The sequence below is a fragment of the Chelonia mydas genome, chromosome 1 (genome assembly GCF_015237465.2).
Source record: "Chelonia mydas isolate rCheMyd1 chromosome 1, rCheMyd1.pri.v2, whole genome shotgun sequence".
Taxonomy (NCBI): Eukaryota; Metazoa; Chordata; order Testudines; family Cheloniidae; genus Chelonia; species Chelonia mydas.
The window spans coordinates 245,758,940-245,771,700 of NC_057849.1; the positions used below are offsets into that span (position 1 = coordinate 245,758,940).

The 12,761-nt window shown below is 44.7% G+C and overlaps 1 protein-coding gene across 4 annotated transcripts in view; it reads left to right on the forward strand.

Annotated features, from left to right (window-relative positions):
- The first annotated feature begins 838 nt into the window (after nt 1–838).
- Nucleotides 839–12,761, forward strand: part of DENND2A (DENN domain containing 2A) — a 79,965-nt gene continuing 68,042 nt past the window's right edge. Inside the window, exons 1-2 of one of the 4 annotated variants that reach the window (XM_037879145.2) lie at nt 980–1,377; nt 2,568–2,665. The gene's annotated coding sequence lies outside the window, so the exon portion shown is untranslated. Of the gene's footprint in view, nt 1,378–2,567; nt 2,666–11,527; nt 11,690–12,761 lie in introns of those variants that run through there. The other 3 variants (XM_037879134.2, XM_043541378.1, XM_043541388.1) reach the window with 3 other exon arrangements.

Consider the following 12,761-nt stretch of genomic DNA (forward strand, 5'->3'; position numbering starts at 1 on the left):
AAGTGGATCCTAAAGGCTCAGAAACCAGGAGACAAAAGACCCTCCAGTTTAGTATTATTTTATTATTTCTCATGGTTTTTAAGACAGTCTCATGACTGTTGAGGCCTTATATGTTTTGAATGCTTGGGGTAGGTGATACCGTGGGCACAGTACTTCCTATCCCCAACAGTTGCATAGCGTGCCTGTGCAGTGGTGAACACTGGCCCCATTCCGTGCCAGCGGAGGCTGTGTGATTCCTTTGTGCATATCAGTGTGTTTGTAAAGGGGACCTTTAAGGACGGGGAGCACTATGTCATAATGAGACCACTTTTACTTCTCACCTGCTGCATTGCTCATGATCCCCTACAAAAGTCTGCACTTCCCCTAATGAAAAGAATAAACCGCTGACTGGATGCAGTGATCTGCCATACTGCAGTGACATCAGTGTGAGCTGTAGTGTTTTGGAGAACGGTGCCCTAAAATGCTGGTGGAAATCTTGGGGCCCAATCTTGCCATACCGTGCTGGGCAGAACTCCCCCAAATCCCATGTCCAGGAGGCTGGCAGAGCAGTGCTATTTGTTAATTACTGTTTGTAAATTGCCTTGAGGTCCTTGGAGAAAAGGCACTAACCAAGTACCAACTGTTACTGATTTTATAAGGGTGACCCTTTAGATCAGCAAAGGAGAGAGTCTGTTTTGCTAGGGAGCTTTTGGTGAGCTCAAAAGCTCCTGGGACTTTAGGGGCCAGTTCACAGAAGCGAGAAAGCATTTTAAAAGGCAGCAGCACAGAAGGAGTTAATGCACCCCCCCACACCCCCTCCAAAAAAGAAAAGTGTCCAGCAGAAGGTCCTGTTTACTGTAGTTTCCCCAAGTCAGTCAAGTATTCAGGGACATGGGTTTCCATGGTAATGGGGCCTGTTCTTCAGCCAGCTGCAGATTAGCTCACTGGAAAGGAGTCAGGATGGGTCAGGCTAGGGAAGGGTGGGAAGAAAGTCACAGGAGGGGGAAGGGGTGGAATTAACGTCACGAGCTTGAAGAGATAGTCACAAAATCAGGAAAGAGGGGGGAAAGTAACAGAAGAATCTAGGGGAAATAAGCTCCACAAAAGCCAACAGGGGCAGGAAAAGGCTCTGTGCAAGAAACCGCTCTCCTGCTTGTGACTGGGGAGTGGTTGAGAATGGAAACTGATCTGTATGGAGCGGGAACGTGGGGCTTTCGAGTGAAAGGAAAAATCCTTTAGAGTGGATTGTAAGTAACTCTGCTAACAAAAGAGGGGGCGAGCCAGGGAGCCATGCATCCAGATGTTGCTGCTGCTGCTGCTGCCAGGCTGGAACTGGAGTTCCCCAAAATGAGAACTGAAGGTAAACGAGCTGCAGCCCAGCTACTGCCACTGAGAAAGGTAGGACTGGGGATGCCAGTGACAAAACTCCTCTGAAATTAGGCTTTGGGGTGGGGAAGGGGAAAGAGAGGGGATGGGGATGAAGGGCCTGGTGTGGGGAGAGGATGGTGAGATAGAGGGGGAGCAGTTTGGGGATCCATTCTGCGCATGGCGTTGGAGCTTTGGAACAAACTTGTCAAAGCAGCTGCATTGATCAGGGTGTGGGGAGGAGGGAATATTGTAATTAGCTCCAATTGGTCCAACTGGTCATTGACAAAACAGATTGCAGTGCCCCCTTTTTTTTTTTTAAGGGAGAAAATGCAACGATGCTAACAAAAAGGGGTCAACAGCCAGAGCCCAGGGTCTTGCTCACAGGTAGTTTGTGGGGGATCAGTAATGCAGAGAGTAAAGCAGCCCCCCATCTCACTTCTCTCTTTTCCACCTATAGTTGCCGTGCAGGGCTCCCAGGAATGTAGATCGTGCCGCAGACTTACACATAAGAGTTTTTTTTCCTTTTTAGGGATCATTTAATGTTTTAAGGAGCCAGATGGAGGCTCAGTCTAGCGGGGCTGGAGCTGTTTAATGTCACTGCAACATAAGGCTAATGATATACGCACGTACACATACACGTCTCTAACTCGACCCTTTGATTTGGCTGGGAGAAGTATTTGCATTAGCCTCTTGGTTTATTTATTTTTTCCCAGCAATGAAACATAAATGGTTAAAGTTCTCTCCATTTCCCCCTCCCCTCAGCCCAAAGAATTAATTATCTGGAAAGCGCAGCTATCTAGAGAACTGACTGATTTCACACACTGCACTGCAGGAATGGGGTGGAGGCCGTGAGGAAAGATGATTAATTTTGGAAGGGAGCAAAGGTCTGTGAGGCTGATTTTCTTGTTGCTTGCGCCTATGTAAATCAGGAGCAACTCAGTGGAAGTCCATCAGTTACAGCAACTCGGTGTTTGTGTGTGTGAAAGGGGGACAAGTCTCCCAAACATTTCAACACAGTTATCAATTGTAAAAGAATTGGTGTTGCAGCAAAGAGGAACAGACTGTTCCCTAAATCATTTTGAAAGTCCAGGTTGAAAGCAAAGCAAAATATCAAAACCACTTGGGGGCGGTGGGGGGGTGGTGGGGTGTTGGATGAAAAGATTGTGTAATGTTGCTGTCTTTCCCATCACACTTCAAAAGCACACTCTCCTTCATAACAGACCATCATTAGAATTCCTGACAATGGAGAAGTAAATAATAATAATGAAAACAATTTCCCCAGCTCAACGACAGTTAGTCTCCCTTGGATGGAGAAATTGTAAGTATTCCATTGCCTTTATAATGCTTTTACATTTCCAGCAGCACGTTCCCAAGTGGAAAAACTGACAGGCACATTTTTCCTCTAAATTATAGGGGGGAAAGCAGTGATAAATAGAAAAGAAATAAAAAACGTTGCTGGGCTGTGTGATGTAATAATGGCTGATCTTCACTCTGCTGCTTTAAGACCCATTCTGGAGTCAAAGCAAACTCTTTGCAAGTGATAAACACCCATTTTTTCATGGTTTGTGTGTATAAAAACATCTTCTGTATTTTCCACAATATGCATCCGATGAAGTGAGCTGTAGCTCACGAAAGCTTATGCTCAAATAAATTGGTTAGGCTCTAAGGTGCCACAAGTACTCCTTTTCTCTTTGCAAGGAAACAACATTGTTGGGTTTTTTTGTTCTTAGTACAAGGAAAAGTTGTTTTAATTTCTGCTGATATACAGGAAAGAGACAATAGGACTTTTGCTTTCTCATGGCTGGAGATTTTAGATAAAGGTGTGATTTAAAGGGGTAAAGCTGAGGGACTTGAGAAATTAGGTAAAAGCAGCAACGTGCAAACTGATTTTGAGTATCACCCGAGGGAAGAGAAATGCAAAAAACTCAGAGGAAATTTTTGTCTGCTCAATTTTTTTTGATCTAAATATTTGCTTCTGATTTACGAGACTGAAAACAAAGGTGGTAAGCATATTCCCTCATAAGAACAGCCATATTGGGTCAGACCAGTGGTCCATCTAGCCCAGTATCCTAGAGACCAGTGCCAGATGGTTCAGATGGAATGAAATGAACCAGGCTATTTCAAATAATCCATCCCCTGTCGTCCAGTCCCAGTTTATGTCAGTTCCTTAGCTCTGTACCGGTCTGCAGTATACTTTTAATTCAGCATTTTCTTAACAAAAGCAAATTTCAAAAGAATATTGAGATCCAAAACCAGTCCCGTGTAGGTCACTGGTTTGAATGTAGCCCAGATAAGCTGTGACTCTCAATAGTAGCTATTTCATTATCGTTCAGTGAGACCTATGTGAAATAAATTGCTAGTCTCAGTCCAGTTCCCAGTGGACCAGTGTCTAGTCGCCAAACCCACTACTGGACTGGCATTCGGCACAGGCATGGAAGATTGAATAGACATGGGCACATAACTAGTTTAATTTCTCACCCCTAGAGGTTGCCCCTATTTCAGGGCTGAGGGCAAAGTGAGGAGCTTGCTTGGCAGCTATCAATGGTCTTTTCCTACTAAACAGGGGACTTCACTCTCTGGTGCTTTCAATCCTGCGCCTTTGTCTCGCACTAATCTGACTGTAAAAAATAACACAATGATCACAATAAAATGCTCAATGAGCTAATTCTTAGGATGGAATCCTGGTCCCATTGAATCAATGGCAAAATTACCTCATGGGGTCAGGATTTCACTCATAATTTTTAGTTTGATTGGCTTTTTATTTCTTGGATTGCTTGAAATGTCCTTATTTGATTTACTATAGATGGAGCTATCAACACTAACTATATTAAGTGGCTCAGTAAACATGGCATCTGGTTTCTACCCTCGATGGTGACCCTGAGAGAACTCACCTGACCTTAGAAGAGAGGCTCAAATCACCTCCGTGTCATAGTGTCTTTAGATAATGAACATTAATTAATTAGCCATAGGGCTCAGTGGGAACAACAGCTGGGAGGGGAGTGGGAGAGAATTGACAGCTATCTTTGATCCTCTGTTCTTATGTTGTGAAATGCTTTATGAGGAACAAAATTTGTGAGGTGGCACGGCCTGTCAGACCCAGAGCTTCTGGTTCTATCTGTTAATCTAAGCTGTGGGGTGCCCAGATGCCACAGGGAGGGGTGCTATACAAGAACCTTAATAGAATCTAGGCATTTATACTGTGCTCATCACCATAGTACCTGAGTCTGATAGCTGGGAGCAGCATCTTCCCACCAGTACTTGTAGCACAAGGGAACAGACTACAGGCTTCTTTTACCTCCTAATCAGACACTAAATAGGCCTTGCTTGGTGGCCTGGTGGTTAGTACTTTGCATGGCATTTCACAAGACCACAGTTTAATTGCTGGTCAGGTTGGCAGAGTCTAGAGACAGTACTTGACCCTGGGCAAAGCTTAGTAACTTGTGGCTCTGTAGCAGCCCTCGCTATTAACGCAGGGGTGTTGCTAGGCTCTTGAGACAGAGGCATCTAGGCTGCGAGACCTCAGCTGGGAGGAAGGCAGCATGGCCTTGGCACTATGCAGCTCTGGTTCAATTCCCTGACACCAATAGCCTGCCCACAAATAGAAGGTCCCAGTCTGGCTCTCACCAGCCTTGTTACACTTTGCAGGGTGACAGGTGGCTCCGAGAGTAGGGGAGAGATGGAAGGGGGATCCTGAGGGCTCCAACAGGAATGCAAAGGTCCCAGGAACATATGTTTACCTTCTCATCCAGTTGTGTATAATCCTGGGATAATATCTGTTAATGGACTGTGGTTCATTACTGCACAATGATCTGCATGCTTCTGGCACAGAGTTTTCTAACAAAGCTTGCGGGCTGCATTTCTGAACCACACGAAATTGAGTAACACCAAGTCAAACCAGCGCTTAGCTGTGTCGGAGTGGAATATTTTCCCTTGACACTGAGAGCCTCTCATTGTTATCTTAGTTGTCATCATCATTATATCATTTGTGTTTTCACATCTGGTCTTGGCAATAATGAATTTAAAAAATTATACAAAATCTCGGTATGTCAGTAGGTCCTGATCATCATTGTTTAGTCTTTCAATAGCTGAAAGTATTTAACTGAGATGAAATCAAAAGATTCCCAAGACAACAGGCAGCTCTCAGAGGGACTGAAGAATAAGAACTGAGAACAAAGAGCGCTAGAGTGACCACAGAGGGAATAAACTAAGCTGCAGGTTTATAGCCCAAGCGGTAGCAGTTTTTGACGTCTCACACTGGTCCTTGGCTTCGCGCTCCGTGCTGACCAGGCCGTGTTAAAGATGGCCTTCTTCAAACTGAGATCTTAAAACAAGGTCCTTTCTGCCTGTTTGTAGTAGCTGTTGAAGACCCCATGGGACTGCTTGTGAAGTCAGGGATAAACTCTGTGTCCCAAACATCATTCTCTGTCTCAGTTAAACAGATTCTAATGACAGCTGCGTCATTACAACTATCTAGCTCACTGCCCTGTATAGTGCTTTGGGATACCCAGGCTATACAGAGCATGGTGTGATGCTGACTATTCTGTTAAAAAGAGAGGGGCAATTGCATCCTCTGTATAGTGTTGACAGCATGCTCAATGCTATATGTAAAGGAAAATATGTTTCCTTCTCTGAAGAACTTACAGCCTAAATGAATAGGCAACATAAGATGCACTGGGAGACCCAGAGGATGATGCTAGCTTCCTTCTTACCTTTCCACCATGCCTGCCACATTAGTCAGTCCATGATTCTGGTATTAAAAAATAGAGAATAAACATAGATTACTTAAGGCACTGATTTTTGGAGGTGCTGAACACTTCCAACTCAAGCTGAAGTCAATAGGAACTGGGGGTGAGGAACTCTGAAAATCAGGCCATGATGGCACATAACTTATTTATGTAGATCAGAACTGAGGTCTCGTTGTGCTAGGCACTGTACAAACATAGAGGCAGACATAATTCCTGTCCCAAAGATTTTGCAAACTAAGAAGTACTTCAATCTGATTTGGGGCCCAGAAAGCCAGCTGGTTAAATATGGGTGATACGATGGGGTATTTTGAAATAACCTGAAGGATGTCACGCCCTCTTTGGCTCCCTGTGGGTATGTTGCCATGTGCTTGTGTGGTTTCTGTTTTTTCTTTTGTAGCAGTTGGCCCTTTCTGTCTTTCCTGAATGGTTGTGGAACAAAAGGAAAACATCACCCTGCCAGATGGAGGCCGAACTGGGAGGAGATAATTCTCCTTATCCCACCCTTTGTGAAATCCAGGGCTGTTGGGAGGGGATCTAGCTGAGAGGTTTCTTCAAGTTCATTCAGTGGTGGGAGCAGGTTAATTCAGATGCTGAGAGGGGCTCTCAGCTAGTCAGGGCCTGGCTATCAGCTCGTCAGGACAACATTTCTTAGTGTAAGGATTTAAGTTTTAGTGGTTGTTACAGCTTTTGAAGGAATCCCAATTGCTGGCTTGAGGAGGCTCGGAAGGGGTGGTGTTTGCATTAAAGAGTGAAAGTTGCCATAAGATTTGTCGTTAACCAGCTTGTCAGTTTCTTAAGGACTGAAAGTCTACCCTTGGGGAGGTGACGACCCTCAGGAGCTGGGCATTCTCTCCTCTTTTTGACAGCCTATTGTTACACAACTCTGATGAACTGAAAAATAAACCAGCCTTGATATTCACTAGATGCTGCCAAACTAGGAGGATACAAGATGGGCACTACTTTGTCTGTAATGAGATCCAGGGAGAGGTGGTGTTTTTCCCGTAGAAAATGAGAGTGAATGGGTCAGGGCATACTGGTTCAGCACACATGGAGTTTTGCTTGTGGGATTTTTTTGTTTGTTTGCTTGTTTGTTTGTTTTGCATATATAAATAGTTCTAACTGTATATGTAAATAGCTGGAAGTGACAGCTGGGATTAAACTGGGTTCATCTACATGCTATTCCTTGTGCCTAGAGAAGTGCAAATGAGTTCAGTTTCATTCTAGTCGCTAGCGATTGGCTTTTTGTGTACCACACTATTCAATCCATTTTTTTTCTGTAGAGCCTGTGGCCATAGTATCTAAATAGTGGCTTCAGCAGGAGCTGAGGGTTATTGCCACCTCTGGAAATCAGGTCTTTTTTGTTTAGGTGCCCAGATCTAGATTTAGGCACCTAAGTTTGGAAATTCTGACCCAGGTATGTGTGGCTAGTGGCATTAAAGGTATAGTCTGTTCCTGTAAAAGCCTGGTTTCTGAACCGAGGGGTCATGGCATTATGTCAGGGTGGCAACCTCCCTGCCCTTTCCATATTCCTAAACAGGAAGGGGGTTCTGGTTAGATCCCAGCTAGATATGAGAGGGTCCGGTATGGAACAGGTTGAGAACGTCCTCTGAAGTGTGTCTCACTGAGAGCTTCATAGGGAGACAGCCAAGCTATGAAGTCATTTAGACAGGTATTTAATGCAAGGGCAAACCATCCAAGGCCCTGTCAGCACTGTGACTGAAACCACAATGGCCACAGCCGTGTGTATAGCATGGTTCTAGCATACTTTCCCTGACTGTTGCAGACAAGGATTCTTTTCCTCTGCGAGAACCCTGGTGCGTCGTCCAGAACAGTGGTGCTCTGGGATATCCCCAAGCTTTCTCCAACATGAGCTTAGCTATACGCATCTCTCAACCAACCATGGCTCCAGTGTGGAACACAACATGTGTGACCAAGACCCAAAGTTAGGGACACCAGAAATGATTCATGCCGGAAGTTTGAAATGCTGTGTCACTCCTTCCTGTAGGGTAGGAAATATTTTTCGATAGTCTCTGTTTCATCCTTTCTGACGTAAATAATTTTCCATAACAAAATGGACTTGGACTCTAGGGCAATTTAAACAAATGGCATCCCTTGGATTTGAGATAGAGGCAGTTGTAATGCAATCCTCATTTAAAAAATAAATAAAAAGCTCTTAGGTTAGGGAAGCCAGGCTAGAATCAGCCCAGTTTCAACCAGGGGAGTTAAAAGAGTAGTCAGCACTGTGGCATGACCACTGAAGTTCACTTTAGACTGATTAAGTTTGTTAAGAGAAAGGATTAAACAGTGAGAGCCTGATTCTCATTTACACCAAGGCCCCTTCACACTGCGAATCAGGCCCAAGTGTTACCTAGTGTCTTTAGTTCCTGAAAAGGTCTGTTAAAACATGACCTTTGCCATAGTGGCATGTGTGTATGCTGTGATTACCTCCCAAAGGGGTGGACGATGCTAAGGCATGTGGGTGTTAGGATGACCAGATGTCCCGATTTTATAGGGACAGTCTCGATATTTGGGGCTTTGTCTTATATAGGTGCCTACTACCCCTCACCCCTTGCCCTGATTTTTCACCCTTGATGTGTGGTCACCTTAATGGGTGTGCACATTGGAGCAGTTGGAGGGGGAGAGAGGAGGAGCAGTAATCAGTGGGCAAGCTGCTGTGCTCAATGGAGACTGAGGGGGTTAGCGCCGGGTCTCGCTCTAACTGATTCTCAGGCTCTCCTAACAGCTGTGGAAGGCCTTGCTCCGTTCTGTTCTCATGCGCTGGGAAGCAGCAATGTTTATGTGATGAAAGGGAACAGAAGATGGCTTTTCTTGACTGCTGCCTTTACGCGTACACACACTGGCCCTACGCCAGCCATGATGGAAACTCTCTCCTCACGAGCAGAGAGAGATTGGCGGGGGGAAGGGAGAGGGGGCAGGGAAAGAGAGGCCCACAAGCAGAGGAACCAGAGGAAGTGAAAATAAAACCTCAAACCCAAGCACAGATCAGACAGTAACAGCTGTGCCAGAGTTCTCCAACGGGCCTTTTCTCACGTCAGTGGCTTCAGATACCCCTTCAACAATAACTCACTTTCAGCGGCAGGTAAGTTCAGTGTGGGATGCTGGCCCTTTAAATATATGGGATGGAAAACCAAAGTAAAAGCCAAAACCAGGCTAACAGGAATTGTAAATTAAGCTGTTGGAGGCCTTGTCTGCACTGGCTACAGTGGGCCCCATAAACTGGCACGGGTTTAGCACTGCTGGTAGTAGCGTTGGTGGAAGATGTAGTGTAGACAAGTGTCAGACATTTTTACCATGGTCTCCACTATAACTTCACTGTCACTAACACTGGGTGGAGCTGCAACCAGAGGTGAATTAATGATCTATTGTTTACCAGAGTAGATACAGCCAGTAAAAACAGAGAGTTAGAAATCTGACTTGGGAGAGACAGGGAGAGGGTTCCTCTCTCCACCAGTCAGAAATACACCCCCAGCCATGGCTTCCCCTCACAACCATCCTGCTATGCCATCTCCTGCTCTTCAACCAGCAACCCAACCGTGTGACTCACCAGCTGACAGTGCAATCCGTCCCCCTCCTGCGTGATCTGGTGCCCCACTCTCCCTGCCAGGCTCTCCCACCAACTTCAGTGATGCCAGCTGGGTCCCTCAGCTGGTGCTGCGTTGGCAGCTTTCTGGCTGGGGCTGCAGCAGGAGTGGTGCTGGTAGTTATGCAGCCCAGTTCCCTAAAAGAAACACCGCTCGTTAGGGGGAAATAGAACTGTTTGGCCAAGTTACAAACCTGGGAGCCGAAAATTAGGAACATAGAACCAAACAATGACACCTACATAAAAGTGGCCTGGTTTTCAGAAGTGCTGAGTGAGCACCCATGAATCCCCAGGAAGTCAACGGGAACTCTGGGTGTTCAGCGCTTTTGAGAATCAGGTCACACTCATATAGGACCATTAATATAGATTTCAGCGCCTATCGTTAGGTACCCAGGTTTGAAAAGTTTGCCCTTGTTTTGAAGATCTAGTGCCCGGCTCATCTTCATGGCTTCTCTTCATGAGAGAAGGCTGGTGTTTCCCTCCCCGCAATCCCAATGTACGCTTCCTGGGGGCTGCTTCACAGCAGTTGCCTTTGTTGTAGTGCCTGCAGCGGAGCTGATGCATTGTAATGGAGAGATTAGTCCCACCTACAGTGACTACCACAGTACCACAACTCTCTTTTGAATCGGCCGTAGTGAGTGTGAGTGTGGAAGGGATGGCTCGGTGCAAAGCAGGTACATTAGTATTGTCTTCGTGGGGTCACAAGCGCAGAGCCTGCCAGCTGACTGAGCTCTTCATCATTACAAGGAGGTGAATTCAGTATTGTTCAGGGTTTTGGTGTGACAGTTTACAAAGTGAGATCCTGTTTGCTCTGCCTGAATTTGAGATTTGCAGTGAGATCTAGGGTTTGACTATAATGACATAATAGATTTGTAGGTCAGAAGGTGCCACTACGTTTATCTTACCTCCTTGTAACACAGGCCATACTAATGTGATGTTAAATATGCTTCTGCACATTTAAGGACACTCATACTTAAAACTGTGTCCTCTGGTTGTGGTTCTTGCCTGCTCTTAATATTGTGTTGTTAGTTAACACCTGTTATAACCCAGTGTTATTTCCCAGTGTAGACAAGCCTTTCATAAGACTAGGATTTTGCCCTAGGGCATTTAGCTAAACTGTTCCTGCTCCCTACACTTCCACAACACTGCAGGATAGTTTCTCTGAGCCTGATGGCGACATTTCTGCACTCCTGTGTGGAAGTGGTATGGAGACCATTGCTCCAGGGTGCAGGTTGCATTTGTTGAGCTTTCAGTTATCAGCCTGAGGTTTGACTCAGGTGTGTACTATCTGCAGGACCAGAAGAGTACAGTGTTCTGAAAGAATGGGGCTGCGATTGCAGCATCTGCACGGTAGAGTTTCCAAACTCTACAATGGAGTTTGCGATGAAGCTTCCATTTGTTTCCCATATCAGGCAAGCCATCTTTGCCTGACCAGGGTCAGGGCTCCACACAGGAATTTCCAGTCAGTGCTCAGCATGGACCTGATGCAGTTCCCACTGAAATTAATGGGAGCCTTTTTATTAGCTTCAGAGAGGACCTGGACTGTGCATTGTGGCCTCAATTCTGCAAAGGCTCATTATTTTTATTATTTGTACTATTGTAGCGCCTAGGAGTCTTGCTCAGGGGACAGGCCCCCATGGTGCTGGGCACTGGACAAACACAGAACAAAAAGAATGTCTCTGCCCCAAAGAGCTTACAATCCAAGTATGAGACAACAGATGGATACAGACAGATCAACGGAGCAGTACAAGGAAAGGATGACACAGTATTGGTCAGCACGGCAGGCAGTGATCTCAGCACTCCAGCAGCCTACCCATTGTTATGTTTTTTGTAGGCTCATGGAGAAGGAGAGTTTTAAGAAGGATTGATTGGTTTTGTGGCTGTTTATGGGGAACTTCTCCCAAGCATGAGGGGCAGCATTGGAGAAAGCACAAACATGCTTGATGGAAAATGTAACAAATGGATGGTGGAAGCTGGCATTGTGGGCTGATCTGAGGTGGGAGTTGACTTTTTGATACTGAATAAGAGATGACAGGTAGGGTGGGGATAGGTCATGAAGGGCCTTGAAAATGAAGAGAAGTAGCTTATGTTACTCATGCATGTTACATATTCAAGTAACCCCATGGATGTGTGGAGTTCAGCATATGCCTAGCCTGCCTGTTGGATTGTGGTTTATTAACGTAAATCCTCATCTCCTTATATATGAATCAATGGAATTTTTATTTGTAATGTTCTTTGTCATGTTTGGGCTTCTTTAACTTTTTTTAAACCAAATTAGTGAATAGTTTGTGTATGATTTATCTATAAGAGCTTTTCAAGAAAATAGTGATTAAGGCAGATATAGAAATAGCATTTCAGAAGGTTTTTCTTTCTTTCTTTCTTTCTTTCTTTCTTTCTTTCTTTCTTTCTTTCTTTCTTTCTTTCTTTCTTTCTTTCTTTCTTTCTTCTATTAAAGCTTTATATTTAACATTAAATGTAAATATTATTTTAAAGAACATTATTAGAAGGTTGTAGGTTTTATTATTTAAAAATCTGAAATGAGGAGTTTAAGGTTAAAAGTGAACACCTGAAAGTCAGACAACTAAAATGCTGTATCAATATTTAAATAAAAATTCAGAGATCAAATCTAAGCCAGTACCAAAATGTTCACTCATGGGTGACTATAGGCAAGACGCATCTCACTTCACCCTCCCCAAATGTCAGGATTGTAGGTTCTAGTTGTAAAAATGTAAGCAAAAGATTGTGTTGTAATTCACATGTATAGGGAAGACTCAAATCCTTTCATGTCATAACTAGGCTCAAATTCAACAAAGCGCTTAAGCATGGGCTTAACTTTAAGTTTGAGTTGGAGGCAATGGGATTACTCACATGTTCAAAATTAAGCACATGCTTAAGTACTTGCTGAACTGGGACTCAAGTGGTGTTCTAGCTGGCGTTGGTTGCAGGAACTTTGATGGAGCTATATTCCATTGGAATATGTGGTTCTGTCAAAATCAAAACGTTTTTGCAAGCTCAGGTCAATGTTGCTGGAATTTAATTTAGAGGAAAGAAAAGGGCGTGTGGGGGGT